At 34.8% G+C, this 16,599-nt stretch overlaps 1 protein-coding gene across 2 annotated transcripts in view; it reads right to left on the bottom strand.

Moving 5' to 3' along the window:
- LOC149302991 (ephrin-A5) overlaps nt 1-16,599 on the bottom strand; it is a 187,956-nt gene that overhangs the window by 155,109 nt on the left and 16,248 nt on the right. The gene's annotated exons all lie outside the window — the stretch shown is intronic.

Raw genomic sequence — 16,599 nt, 5'->3', positions numbered from 1 at the left:
ATGGCATAGGGAGAATGCACTTACAGAGCAAGTAGACGTCGTATAAATTAATACCCTAAGCAGATAAATTATGCATAAAAAAACATGAGTGGAAAATGAAAAATGTAAACACTCGTGTGCCAGAGGTACAATAAAAAGAAGACATTACATAAAGTTCGCGTTCGGTAACGGTTAAATCAGTTATAGCAAACTTGGAGATGATCTAGACTTAAATGATAAAATACTTTTTAAACTTTAAAAAAGCTTATAGATCGTTCCGAAGGCTCCCAAAAGTTAATGAAAGTAGAATGATCATACATGTAATAAATTAAAGTAATGTCTAGGAGGTGAAGTCACCTAGACATAAAATATAAATGGTATATATATAATCCCCAAAAAGCTTATTTAATATTTTTTAAGTGGTATGCATCTTTATTATTAATATATAAAATTGTATATGGAATTCTTTCAGCTTTTCACTTTTATTAACACCGTCTGTGTGTGTGCGACACATCTCAATGCTAGTAAAAGTATGGAGCAGGCCTTTGGTATGTGCTAAATAGTCCATGAGTATCTTGTAAAAACAATGAAGAATAACCACACAAATTTTAAATGAGCATCAAACAGTTTTAAACGATCCATTCTACTCATAGTCATATACCTTTTACGTACATCAAGAAAACAAACCCAAATATAGTCCATTTTCAATGCAAGTGTCTTGAAATTGTTTGCAGAACAGTGTTATTTTTTTATATATACATTTCCAGACCATAGCCTGCTGTAATAATAAGATGTCCAGTAGACATATGAGTATATACATTCCCAACATCTTAGTTTCCTACGATTTCCTTCCTTCCTATAGTTTTTCACTCTTGTGTAAGTAATTGAAAACCAACATGGGAAAATAATGTAAAATCAACAGCGTGACAATAAGCTATAACAATGTAATAAAAAGGGGGGAAAAGAACTAATGTATAAATTGTCTAGATTTACTACAATTTTTTTTAAATATAATTCACTCATTTGTTTTCAACGGACATACATCAATTCATGGTTCTCTTATTCTGATGTTTTTTCCCGTCTTGGGTTAATTTTATCTTATACAATTATTCTTACCATATAATTAACCAATCTCTACAAATTCATTACTTAAACACTGACCTCATACCACAACCTGAAAAAAAAATCTTTTAGAATTTCAGCAACCAATTGATAAAACATCTTACCTATACTTAAGGTTTTAAAGGGAAATCAGTTTTCGTGCAAAAATGGTTCAACACGTCTACTTTTTTCTGAACTTTACAAATTTATATTGCTGACTCCATCGCCCCTTTCTCTCCTCTTACTACAAACCCCTGACAGCATGCCAAGTCAAGACATGTTACTTCTGATGTCTTCTCCTTGGTGGGCGTGCTCACGTTATATTCCACTATTGGAGCGCTCAATTCGACAGGCCGAGCCAGCTGGAGCTGCCTCGCTGCACATTCCCATCACATTATTTCCGCTATTCTAACTTTTCCACTTCTGAGCACCATCAATTATGCACTAGAATAACAGAGGCCTAGCTCGGCAATGTAACATAAAGGCCGATTATGAGTGTAAATAATTTAAACACCTGCGTGCCATGTTTCTTTTACCAGTGATATGAGTCTGGCAGAATGTAATGTACTGTTCGGGCACTTTCAGTTTCTTAATGCATTAAAACCTTCCTACTACAAATCTGGAAAAAGATAACTGAAAGACAAAGACTTCAGGTCTTGACACCAAACCAAGACTGACTTAACGTAGGTACTAGTTAGTAGTAAAATATCGTGGCCATTCTTTTATGGTGTTAAAAACCCAAACTATAAAAATAATAAAAAAAATAATGCACACAAAAATGAACGCAGTTCCAACACGCCTTATATTTATAACAGTTTATCCTTTGTTTTCTACTTCTTTTGTTGGTACACTTTAAATTAGTTGGAAAGCGCTTATGCCAAAGAAAAGCAGACATTTCTGGAAGTGCGTATTCTGGCTGTGTGAACTGTAATTAAATGCTAGGAATGAAAAATGATTTAAAAACAGATCCGGTGCTGGTATAAATTTAGGAGTTTTCTAGGCTATTCATTTATCTTGGTATTCAAATCTGACAAACTTCCAGCTCCTTTTCAACATGCCTCTTTTCATGTTATTCTTACTTCTTTCATCCCAAAGTTTATGATTCAGATGATTTGGGATTTTTTTTTTTCACACAGATTCTAGACTTAAAGCTTTTTTTTTCTATTTTTCAGGCTATAAAAATATACTTCTGGCAAGAACTCTATTGGCTTTTCTCATTCAGAAAATATTTCTCCTTCGACCTTATTGCCCTATATGTTTTCAGGAAGTTTACGATGAATTGACTTGACATTATCCATGTGTATAACGAAGACAGAAACCATTAGTCTTTAAAACACCATATGCTAGGATGGCAGACTCCACAGAATGCCTAGAGAACTAATGTCACTTCATCCCAGATGATTGTTGATGTTATCTATCTGGCAATCGAGCACCAGATGACCATTGATGCTATCTAATGACAACTAAGCACCTGTTGTGAATATTGCTGAACCTACAGAGGATGAAAATTAAACCATTTCAACAGTGAGATCTTTGAAATCTAAATGTTATTGTTTTTGTGTAATTTTTGTTTTACTCTATTAATCTTTCTAAAAAAAAAATGAATTGTGGTTACACAAATATTTTCAATGCAATTATGTCAGTTTTAGATGGGAAAAATAAAACCTTAAAATAACAATCCTTTTTAATCGCATCCATATGATAAAAAACGCCTAATGTAGCCAAAGTTACTAAAAGTTTATTGCGGTTATTTTCTAGAATGAGTTCATTATTTTCTTGCTGCCAAGTTTTTGGAAATTGAGGTAGCCCTTAGGAAATTTGCTGCGACTCCAACTTTTCTTCACCTTTACAAACTGGCATTTGCAAAACGCATTTCATCTACATCATGAACTTATCGTACATATTTTAGAGCTACTAGATAGTTGAGGAGTTGTTTTTCTTGGGATCCTACGATGTCTCAGTGGCAACTTTTATTATCAGAGCAGAGATTAACTGCTTGAGGGTGTTAGACAGGACAAATGCTTTTAGATGACCTCCTTCCAAGTTTTAATATTCTTGCAGACAGATATTCACTAATAGATGTATAAAGTAATTTTATTCACCCGAGCACAGAATTGCTTGTATTAGCACCACATTACAATGAACAGAATGATTTACAATAGTACTGAATTACAGGCAAAGGAAACTTAATCATAGAAAGTAGATCCTTCTGGAGGGCGGTTGATCCAAAGGTTATAATAAACACACTCTGTCAATAAGCGCCCCTCTCAAATTCTTAAAATGTATGTAAAACGCATTAGTGAGCAGGCTAAAGTTTTGAGAAAGTTCTGAATAAAGTTCAACTAAAGATATTAAAGGATATATTTTTTAAGCTTTATCTATTAAGTAGTATGGTATAATACTCTATTATAGTACACTGTATTTGAAAAGTGACATTGCTTTATAATGTCCTATGACACCCTTATTCTGTGACACCCCTTATCCACAAACTACATCCTCTGTTTTAAGTCATTCCCTTATAGAATTGTCCTGTAATCCTTTATTAGCCAGTTGGTTCCATGAGCGCTAAATACATTTAAATATCTTAGTAATGGTAAACAAGGTTATGGTCTATTGATTAAACATCGTCTTGTTGATAGGATCACCAATGGAAGTCTTAGCCATGAGGATCTATACTGCCTCAACAACCTAGGCGGACTGACTCTGACCATCATAGTATTAACAGGGTTCCAGAGAACTGACAATAGTAAATAAGCAAGATATTCAAAATCTACACAAGGTTTGATGACCCACATTATTTAATGTCAGCACTATTGTACGTTACGAGATCAACAAAATAATAAATAATTCTTTAGGGCTATGGCGCAAAAAGGATTTAAGGTAGCACACACTCTTGGTAGTAATACTCGATAAGATTAACTCTGTATCAAACAGATAACAATACAATTAATTTATAAAGAATGTAATCTTTATATTGCATATATCTTAAAGAACATGGCAAAAAGGAAAGTAGGTAAAAAAGGGACAAAAGCACAAGGGGAATTAATAAGAGCTAAAGATAAGGAACACTGCCAATCAATCACCTGATTTAGGGCTTAAGTCTCAACAAATAAAATATAATTTTATAATAGTAACTAGAATATAGCTTTAAAGTTGTACACAATATATGAAACAAAACATTCATAGAGAAAAAAATCTAATTAAAATTCCTCTGAAACACGAATTCAGTTACATATCAAGGTTTTTTTGGGGTGGTGGCATATTTATAAGCCTCTTTCAGCGCCTTTTGATTATAAGTCATATAATTTACAGTACAGTTGATGTAGATTTCTGAAACACAGTCCTTTCAAAAATTAAATCTTTGTTGTAACAATAAGCCAGTTTCAGCCTTTGATTCATTTTTTTTATCTTGATAACAAAAAAATCTCCTTAAAGCTGTCTTCATTGAGCCTAGCTATTTATCTGATGAAATGAGGGGTATTTATGGAGAAGGGTAATTTTCTTGCATTAATAACAGCCTTCTAGGCATTAAAGTTGGCTTTATTTGAGATAAACTTGCTATTATGTCAAATGCTAGTTTTTAGCTGTGCATTGTAAATCAGGTAAGAAAAGCTGCCTAAAACTGGATGCCAGGCAAGTAGGATGAAAGTTCCCAGCAGTAAGTCTCTATCCAAAAAATAACTTTAATTATGGGAAATGAGAAAATCTCTATGGGACAAGAAGACTTTTGTATTAGTAGAATATTGGAAGGATTAGGTGGGAATAATGCAAGACAACTAACTTTTGGTAATAATTGTCATCATATCTTCTGTATCTGATTTTAATACACTTGCATAGATACAGGCACAGTGTAAGGTAGGTGGTCTCAAATACAATCAAATAGTCACGTTAATATCCTCCTTTATGTTACCGTAGACACAATGAAAGCTGAAGCAATGGGAACCAATCACCCGCGTTTTTAATATAATGTCTGGCTAAACGCTTTTTTTTTCTCTATTGAGACTGAAAACATTTTTCCAACTTGGCTGTTCCCTAAGATCACAAACAATCTTTAATATTTCATTTGACCCAAACCACAAACCGTGATCAAATTCAATACATGGAAATGCTTTATCTTGCCCTTCGCAAGCTGATAATTCATCACAACCAATTTCGCCAGAGAGTTCTAGCAATAGTAGAGGAAATTATGTCATATACTAATACTGTATAGCTCGGAATAAGGTTATATTTTCCAATCAAGATATTTTAACCCTTTAAAACTCAGAAAGGTGTGCAAAGCAATGAATAATCATGCTTAAGGGGTTAATAAACACTGTTATTGAAGTTAAAAACAGAGCAGACACATTCTTTTGGAATTGATGTGGCTTTTCTACCCAGAATTAAGAATTATTTCTGGTTTTTTGATGCTGAGGGCATTATTTAGGACAATTTAGTGTTTAAAAATCCCTGCTGTGTTAAATGCATAATGACTTTAAAACAATATTGTATCTCCTGCCTAATAAATTAACCTTAAATTAGAAGATAATCTTGAAGTCTGCATGTCTTCAACATTGCATATCTCTAATATAACACAACTACACATAGTACAAATAAGTAAGAACCAGATCCTAAGGAATACATTTCTAGAGGATTAGATTTTAACATTTAACCCAGACTGAGCTAAAGATTATCTTCAAGATCAAATGAAAATAATTTGTTAAATAAAATAAGAAGTAAATTTAATTTAAAGACTTAAATATGCCCTTTCTCATAGCAAAGCTTGATGATAAACTTCTATGATATTGCCAAACTGATGCCAAACTCCTTACATGGTTATCACTTCTTTGAGCTTTTCTCCTCCTTAGCTTTATCCCCTCCAAAGTTTTTAAACAGGTCAAGTAATTTATACAACTATTTACGGTCTGTAATTGTATGTACACATATTTTTATAGCTATATCAAGACAAATGGTGTACAATTTGTCTCTATCAGCTCTAACCATGAACAAATCAGGGGGAAAGTGGGTGCTATTTTCAATTAAACCCATATCCAAGAAGGGAATGAGTTATTTTCTTCCTTCATAACTTTGAAAAGCCTGACAGTCAAATTAAAATGTTCAATGGGAATCTAGCGATATGGATCAGTGATACAGAAGAAATGTCTTTAACATTGAAAAAAGGAGTATAAAAAATATTAATATTTCAACCAAAACAAATTTATATTGTCAAACTAAACAGTTCAAAGTTTAGCAGATTGTCTCCATCTCAGTTATTTGTAATTTTCTGCAAATTCATAAGCCTTACTACTTTTTTCTTTTGTATTTTCATTATTATTATTATTATTATTATTGCTTTATGCTATAAATGAGGCCTACAGGGAAAATCCTTAGTGAGCATGACCTGTGTCTGGAATACAGAAAGTAGGCTTCTGCATTATTATTATTTCTCTTCATGTGCAGACGCTGAAAAAGACACAATTGTAAAAAAGAAAAAAGGCCTAATTAAGCTATATGTTTTTAGCTGACTGCATCGCAGTTCCTTGTTTCGTTTAAATTATATCAACAAAGTTCTGCTGTTTTAGATGACATTTTAACTCCTGACAGTTTTGTTTTTTGCTAGACATGTTCTGTTGGACCTGCATTTGAGTCAATTTTAATTCTTAAATGTGTGCTTTAGAAAAATAAATATAGTTTTACATATATATATATTTTTTTTAAATTAGTAAACAAAGAAGAAAGTAAAAGAAAGTACATAGCAAAATTACCTTATACACTGACCCTGTCAGTGAGCTTCCAAATTAGCCTTCCTACAAAGTTCCTGGCAACAATGATGGGCTTATGAAGGCCCTGGTGGTGTGCTGCAATTACGTTGGCAAACAGAACTTGAATTTAACATGTGTTCTAAATATTGTGCCACCATGTTCTAGACTCAAATATGTCAATGCGGTCTTCCTTAGTTATGATATTCAGACACTCGTACAAGTCACAATAACAACTAATGAGAATTCCAAAGGTTCGGAATTATTTGACACAGGCTTAGTACATTATCTACAACAGTTAATTCACCAAAATGCTGATTCACTGATTTAGAGCAAATTAAAAATATTTTCCCATCCCACACCGTACATACACTATTTTTTTTTAATTGGGCAATTTCTAAACATTTTGTGATATCACTACAAATACATTGGCCAAGCAGACCCCAACCAACAAATTTATCTTATCACACATTTTTATTGAATTATATTGAATGTGTTAAAAAAAATAATTTAGGTAATATCAAATAATATCTGTCTTTTTTCTATATTCTTGGATATATTTGGAGGCCCCCAAATCAACACAAATAAGTTGTGCGTTCCAAAGGTTATCTAGTCTAGCCTCACACTAAAAGGGAGGGTCCCGTTGTGGACTACAACCAGTAGTCTAGGCCCCTATTCCTTTAAAATCATTTGAAGTGTGCATGTAGGTGTCACTATTTTAGGATACTAACCCCAAAAACATGGACTTTTGATTTGGCTCTGAGGACAATGTAAGCAGATAAATATCTCTTCAAAAACAGGTATACCTGAAACCATCAAATAATCCTGCCAGCAGCTAAACCTGATAAAAAGTCCTTTCTTGTTCAGCCCCTAATAAATACTCAAGCAATAGAATATTTAAGATTATGAGCATAGAATCAAAAGTTGCTTATTTATTTTAAGCTTTGTGGTTTTCTGAAGGTGGATCAAAGTGCATAAACACAATGCAAAGTACTTGTAAAACTCAACACGCAAGTTGTTGCATGCTGCCACTCCTTGTAAAACGCATATATATATATATATATATATATATATATATATAATAAAAAGAATAAAGCCAAGGTGAAAAGTATATACATATCAGTATTTAAAACCAATATTTTTGTATAGATTTGTATCAAGTGTTGCTAGAGCTTGGCTGTTTTATGTAGTTTACATAGTTCTACTATTATGCTATTTACCCATGACATCAGAAGGACGCCATGAGTAATCTCAAAAAAATTCAAGACTGTTTTATTATTATATTTTTGATATTCTCCACCACATTTCATAAGAAGACCCCTAACTTTTTAACCATCTGAGAATAAACCAATCATTACTGGTCAGGCGACATGGACAAAACACTTGATCTGCCAACGTGGAATTTGACGAAAGCCAAGATTACTTATTGCGCTGACCTTAAATAGGTCAAATGAAATTGACTTTGGAAAGTATAATGTCGTTGTACCCTGGGAGATTTGTACTAAAAATGGGTGGATTAGACTAAATAGAAATTTCACGCTTCTCCCGCGTTAATATAACTCATAGCTTGGAAAATGCAGGAATATATAAATATACATATTGAGAATTTTAGTATAATTATTTCTGCCTAAAATATATATCAGACCTTATAAGTTTGTTTGTTAAAAACTAATTGACTACATTAAAATACAAAATTATCAACGCACTACATGGGATACTAAATTTCTGTTGCAAAGTGCTAGTCAAACATTGATCAGCCTTTGAGCTCTGTGCATTATTGATTAATTACCTCGTGCTATTTTCCCCGTAGGTGATCCCATGTTGCACTTCTCTCTTGTGTATTGGTATAAACTGCACTTTAATATAAAATGATTATTCTATGCAGGCATTTCATTTTACCTAATACCTTAATGCATGTGGATGTGATAATTAGCAATGGATTAATAAACTGATATTACAGAAACGTTATCATTACCAAGTCTCAACAGCCATTATGAGAATGAAATCTTGCTGCCAGCCAATAAACATGCGCATTTTTATTATTGCCTTAGTTATTGTTATTGATTGCTGATTTCTATGGGTATTTTATATGTATTTTATATTTATTCATACATATTTAATGTACATTTGCATACGTAACTAACCAAAGATTTTACAGGAGTTACGATTTATAACATCACGGTCTCACTCATAGTCATTATGAATATGTAGTCTATAGCTCCCCAAACAAACCAACATTATTTATATTAAATCGTTTTTTTTCCAGATTGGACTTTTCAAATGATAGTCTTTAGTGCATAGAACTCTTACAAGTTCCTATTTCTTGACACCGTAAGGCCGAGCAGAATGGGAGTTGCAATTCATAAACGGCAGGGACACTTATGGTTATTCCACTTTGCTTATACATCGTCGGAGCCTGATTTCAGCCTGCTGTATCATGCAACTCGCACACAAGCCATGCCGCTAGTTTGCTAATAATATCTTTCTGTGTTTGCATAATAAATACATTGTAATTAAGCTAGGATAAAATGGCGCACATTTTTTTCCCCATTACATAATTTGTCCTAATGAAAGCTATCACAACCAAGTGATCAAGTGTTTTCATCATTAACATTTCTCTGTATTAGAAACGCTAATGGGTTACGTTGCAATAAATAACATATGGAACTCCATATGAATGTACGCTGCATTAGCTCATTTCTGAATTCACTGGAAGACATGGCAGATTGTGTAACTGCGTATTAATGGAGGAAGATAGGGGAGGAGGAGATAATGAATAACTACCGAAAATGAACCATGCTTTTCATATGAAAGTAGGAATTATAGATTGTGAGCTTGACTGCGTAGGGCCTTCATTGCCTTTTGTTTCTGTAAGCCCAACTACTTGTTCTGTCCTATTTACCCATTGTATGGCACTGCGTAATATAAGGTGCTAAAAAAAAAATCAATAAAAAATGAAGAATAATTTAGCAGTATTTCAGATACGTTCCCATCTGCAGAACCCTTCTTCTGGCGAAGTGACTTCCTTCAAGGGGCGGGGTTAGCTATGTGAGGGGCGGGTCTATCCCCAGTTAGCCTTTCGTTGGTGGAGAGTGGGCAGCAGGCATAGACTGGTCATCTGGCCATATTCAGATCAGGTGCTGTGGTGCGCAGATACTGCCTGGATATGCGTGGCATTTCCAGCCGTCAGCCGCGCCAACATCATTAGGCAGCCACTTGCCTTAAAGTGCCCGGGCCACCTCATCACCGCCAGTCCGTCCCTGGTGGACAGAACCTGGGTGGGGAGTGGACATGATATCCACCTCCCTGCATGGAGAATAAAGAAACTGAACCAGACACTCGATTTTAAGCACTTAGCTGCGTTAATGATTAAGACAGACTGTAATTCTCATTTTGTGAAAGACAACTAAACACATTTCGACCTCACAGATACCCTGAAATTTAGCAATTCATTTTAACCCCTCTCTCACTGCAGCTTTTACTCACGTAACCTCTTCTGGCAGTTATCAATTTTATTAGCCACCTAATGCTTCTCACATGCTTCAGCCCTTACCATTAACAGATATTGTAGCATTTTTTTCTCTTAACTACTATTCAACACTTTTATGTGAAGCCCCTTAACGAATATGACCATTTCTCTTCAACAATCGCCTCACAGTGGGGGGGCTATAGGCTAAAGTAAGCTAACTCATTAAAGTAACTTTGAACACTAGTTTTAAACAAACAAATGAAAAGAGTCGGCAACAGTCATTTAATGGATACTCTCCCTTTAACACCCATGAAGAGAGAGGGGGAGGGGTGCATAGCATTTACTGGAGCATACAACTCTGAATTCCTTAAAAGCCATTTCTCAATAAAAAATCATGGCATTTCACATGTTTAAAACGGAGCCTTTCAAATGTATCAATAGTAACGGCTCCATAGTTTAGTGAGTTTGGAAACCATCTTCTTGTGCCAGGGAGTATATATATATATATATATATATATATATACACATACATACACTTTTATTTATATAGCACTAACTAAATATATAGGACTAAATCCTCTTTTTTATTTTATATATATATATATATATATATATATATATATATATATATATATATATATATTACTACATAATATAATGGTGTATTATAAAGCAACAATAAGTATAATAATTTTATGTGTGTATATATTTGGAAACACTATTTTTACTCAGTACTGTCTGTATGGGAATCCCTTAATAAATCACCACAATACAACTTTCTATGTTTAAGTTTTTAAAATTAAAAATAGTCGACATTGAACAACAAGTTATCTTTTGACAAAAAGTTGCAATGGTTCGGGGTAAAAAGATTCAGAGCACATGACAAACCACTTAAAGTAAACCCAAGATAACCTTCTCAGGCTTAATCACAGCACTTTCTCCAATAATAAGCCCTGACACGTGATCAACTCACTGTACTCTGGGGTCTTTTATCTCCAAGGAAACCATAACCGATGCTCTCTTAGGGCTTGCGATGTTTGGAAATTGATGAAATCCTACCCATGTCCTAATCTTTTTTTGTGGGGGGGGGGGGGAGGGTGGAGAACCTACTTCCTTATGCCACTCACAGTTCTTAATCCCTCTCTGCTCCAGTGATCTGCTGTTGGGATAGAGACAGCCAGACTTTTCAAGACTGGCCACCTGGGCTACTAAAGGGTCATCAATCCCTCTGTTTTGAATAGTAATTGTCTCACAGAGAACCCTATCAGGAATTTCAAGCAGCAAGGCTTATTAAAATGCTAAAGGCTAGTAAACCCCTAAGGACTCCCAGCTGCCACAATTTATGAACTCAACTTGACAATAGGGAGTTGAAGATCCAATGTTAACTAGGTTCACTTCGTCTGCATGCATATTGGTCCAAGAAGATCATGCGGCTTTCTTATATTATATTTTTTAATTGTATATTTGCTATAACAGTTCTTAAATTTATCTCGTTTCGACTTACATCAGTTATGCCAAACGAAGTCCTTGAAAACCACAATCATGCCAGATTTTAGGCGTACTCGAATTAGCATATAAACAACTAGCAGTCTTTGTGACTAAGGAGAATGTTATGTATTAGCCTGAAAGCCTGCTTTGTCTTTGATGCTTTATAACATCCCTATCTTATATGAATGACTCTCAGAATAAGTATGTTACATATGTGTGTATGCGATACATTCTTAGTTTTTCTTTTTGTGTGTAGAAATTAAAGAGCTTGAAACTATTTTTATCATTTAATGTTTTGTTTGAGGACATTCAATCAAGTTAGAGATTTGGAAGCTCCATCAACGTTTAAACCCAGGCCAAACTCTTCACACCTTTTGAAAAGATCTTTTTCATCTCATTAGGTTAAGGAGATTAATAAGGCAAAACCGGCATCTTGCCCATGGGTCCTTCAGATGTAGTAAAGGAAGTTGAATGATGTTAGCGGAAGGTTTTTGTGCTCAAGACAATGAGGAGAACGACTTTTTAAATCCTTTCCAGTCCTCCTCCATTAGTAACAGACACCTTGGCTCAAATTCCTTAGACAAACACTGCTAGGAGCTGTACCCAAATGTTTGTTTTCTCACTGACTTATTCTAGGATGTTTAATTGTCCAATCTATGAATGTTTTACTAGCCTGGAAAAATGCTTTTCTTCTCTTAAAATAAATAAATATTAAAACAAGGCAAAAAGCAAAAAACCCTTCCTTCAGAGATCAGGGGTTAACGGCCTTGAAATGTAAAAGAGGAAGCTTATGGAAAATGCATAGAGTGAATTAATATGTGGTGTGCTAAATTTAACCCTTTCCTTGCATACTGATTTTGCCATAAAGTTTGCATGGAAAAAGTACCCGCATGACCAAATAATTGGTATTTCTGCAATTTGATATGCAACTTACACACAAACACTATATATCTATAACTGTAGACTAAAGGTGTGATTATGCTTATTAACTCTATGGGTGCTTAAGCATTAGTGATAATAACTTGCCCTTTGAAGAGGACCCTAAGGAATCATAGATTAACAGGGGCAAGAACTCCATTCCACTTGCATAATAAATGCAGCGTCAGGATGGCAGCCAAGGTCACCAAATTCCTGGAAACCTCAGCTGCGACAAGTTTTCACCAGCAGACAATGGCCTAAATTAACTAAAGGTTAGTAACCGAACTCCAATTAAATGCAGAGAACATTTCACTGCAGCCAAATGCCATATTGCTAGCAGGGCTTTTACCACTTTTAGAACTATGAAGTAGAACACACTGGTTGGTATGCAATAGACTGTGCTCTTTACTTACATGGTGCAATATCACACAAACACATCGGGAGTATTGCACATACCATATGAAGCAGAGAATTTACGGTTCATTAACTCAACCTGATCCAAAAGGACCTTTCGTATTTTGTAAACAGGACTGCAGGATCCCCGCAATCAAAAAGGTGGTATTAACAGTATATGGTTTATAACAGAGATCAAGGACGATAATCTGAGAAATAAACTGGCTTTTGACTTCTTGACGTCATCATACATTATTAAGGCCCAACAACAATAATCTTCTGCTGCAGGAAGACATTGGCTGGCCCTGCAAAATGCATAGTCTCCTAACATATTGAATGATGTATTATGCAGAGCCAGCCCTTCACGCTATATAAATTTGCTAGGGATGGCCCTTTACAATGAATAGTGAAGTCAGAGAATTAAAACCACAATTCTCCTAGCAACTATTTATTTACTGAATAACCCTCAATATGTAGAGTTCATAGAAGTCCAATCAACGGCCAATCTTCCAGCCCTAGTCTGGAGGTTGTTGTTTTTGCCGTTACCAAAAAATAGGTAATCTAAAGAGTGATTTTATAGATTTAGATATCCCATTGTGATCACATCTGTGTAATCTACAATGCGCACTTTGTTAGGGTACCTGATGCTTTCTGTTAAAGTGATGCCCATGTATAAATATTGCATGTAATGTGCAGGGTTAGAAGAATGTATAATCATATTCGTTCAATGTAAAACCAATCCCTTCTGGCACCCCAGTGGCTACCCATGCGTGGACACAATATAATTATAGTAAATAATAAGAAATTGCATGAACATATTTTTTTCCGAGGAATTACATCTCATTTTCAAATTAGTCACATAGTTTTCTTACTTCAGGCATTTCACATTTAAACTGTATAGACACTGTACCAGCTGACCAAACAGGTAGTGGTGTAACTATTGAGATGATATGGTGTCATCATAACCTGTCACTTTCGAGTCTCCATGTGTGTCAACTAATTTCAATTGCTTTGTATACCGCAGTGTGACTATTGCATTGCGTTTCGCACGCCCATGATTCCTCGTTAAAAATAACTTTATCGCAAATAATTGTTAATCTAGGAATCTAGGATTTAGAACAGTTTTATTTAAATTGGAATTACTGTTTAAGGTCTGCAATTAAAGAACAAGAAGACTATATTTTACATATCAGTCTAATGTTATAAATCGATTTGACACCTGGCAAAAAAGACTTTTTAAGCTGAAAAGGTACTTTAAATAATTAATAGCATTTCCACATTAATAATAACACCATTATGAAAGCTTAGCTGTTTTAATAATTTCATCATTTTTTAATACAATTAAAATAAAAAATGAATGTATATGTGCCGCTGTTTCTTCTTTTTTTTTCTTCTGCGTCTCCAACTGACTTACTGCAATAGCTGTGTACATTAATGAGTTACTGATCACTTAAAGCGGGGACTGGTCTTGTTAACAGAGAAGTTAAGTTGAAACAAGAACTATTGGATAAGTATTATTATAATTAAGTAGACCAGCTAAACTATAAAAGTGGAAGTGAGGAGCATGTGATATGTGTTCATCCTGTGAACACTCACAATCATTCAGATGCACACTAAAAATTGGCAATTGAGATAATTTCAGGAAGTCATGCCACTTGCTTTCCAAGTAGTCATCTTTGTGCTCCTCTTTTAGTGAGTTTCATGGAAACCAAGTGTCAACATGCAACAAACATTAACTTCATAGACAGAAGCAATCACTTCATTACCCTTAATGTTGCCAAAGGAAGTGTTATTGAATCCGTTTCAATCAAACCAGAAAACTAATTCAGATGAATCTAAATTGAACGGATGTGGAAACTGGATAAAGGGATAATAATAAAAATAAAACCTTTGAGTGTCCTACGTTGTGTCCTTATTAGTGTTGGCTTTATGGAGACCACATCTACTTTTTTCCACGAGACACACATATAATAAAGTGCTTCGGTACACGGGATGTCTCCTTGCTTCACCAGGTCAGCATTATCTTTCTGTAGGCAGTGGGCAGCTGTTTCACCGTGCCTATTCCGTCTCCAACATGGAAACACTTAAGGCTGTTTGGGGATTACCTTTGTGTGTGTTTAGCCCTAGCTTCATGCATGTCTATCTCCTCGCAAAAGCCACTTTCCCAGAAGAGGGAGAGCTCCAGGTAGCCTACCATGGGAATTTCCCAGGTATGCTCATATTTATACAACCATTACCAATTATGGTTTACTATACATTACTATTAAATTTGTAATGTGTTTTCAATTCTAATAATACTTGCCGTGAATTCATATCACATCTGGCATATACTTTCCTGAACATAGTTTCCAATATCATTGATGGTTAACCTGGTTGCATTGTAGTCAGCACATAGATCATATTAGTAATAAGCTACTTTATAATGCAAGGTTATAATGAGACACATTTTGTCTTCTAAGGACAAAAACATTGGACTGGAAAACACAAAAACATAAAAAAAGACTGGGAAGCAAAACAAAAAAGGTTATTTCAATATCCTTTAAGTAAACAAAAAATAACTATTGTCAGCAATGAAAATAAAAAGTAACAATTCCCAGAAAAGCAATTATTTACTAAGACTCTGCAACTGATCCTGCATTGAAAACTAGAAACATTTTATACAGCCATGGTGGTGCAAAAGCACCAAGTGTAGCCTTATCCAATAAAGTGAACGAGCGTTTCACACTTTTAAGATGTACAAATGCTTGCTTACAGATGGAAAACATCAGTTAAACCAGGTGATTAAGTTAATGTGGTTGAATGAAGAGGTGCATAGTTCACTTAGTCTGGGCAAATATTCCCACATATGAATTTACGTGTTATAAAAATAACCGCTGTGATGAGTGATGAGGAGCAGCTACCCCCATCCATGAATTCTCTGATGCTGAGAATGGCGCGTGCCTTTAACTCCTTCATTCCAAGGCATTGCTTAGTCTCCAAGGCAAAGAGTGTAGCCTTACATGAAGCAGGGCAGGGTTAATTACTATCAGGCATACAGTACATTCTATGAAACAATGTTTAACCCCCTAAGTACCAGTGAGGGGTGTCATGTACTTGATCCATATCGCTCTCCTCTGTTAAGAATGAAGCTTTTGCTAATTCCCCTTTTTAAATTGTATCAAGACTTAATACTGTTTTTGGTATGGTTTTCTCAGCTGCTCACATTAACAGCTAAAAGTTCATTAGGGTGTCCTCTTTAATTTCCTTTGCAGGCTTTTTTCTTTCTGTAACTTATGCATACTTTAGCCTGGATCATGGAATGCTGACTAGCAGGGAACAAAAGGAGTCTTTCAAGTCAGTAGTGTCTGGCCCTAAGACGGGTTGAGCTCTGATACAGTCAATATTTACTGCATTGTGAAGCCAATGAGAGGAAAACGTCTACTAAACTAAACTTAGAATGCCATCATATCCTAATGCTTTCATTCCATTAAAGCCAGTGTTTGTTATCATTGACAATCAGACAGAATTCAGTTTGGT

The sequence above is a fragment of the Sceloporus occidentalis genome, unplaced genomic scaffold, assembly GCF_023333645.1.
Source record: "Sceloporus occidentalis isolate IW3139 unplaced genomic scaffold, rSceOcc1.0.p SCAF_16, whole genome shotgun sequence".
Lineage (NCBI taxonomy): Eukaryota > Metazoa > Chordata > Lepidosauria > Squamata > Phrynosomatidae > Sceloporus > Sceloporus occidentalis.
This window is presented reverse-complemented; position numbering and strand designations above follow the sequence as displayed.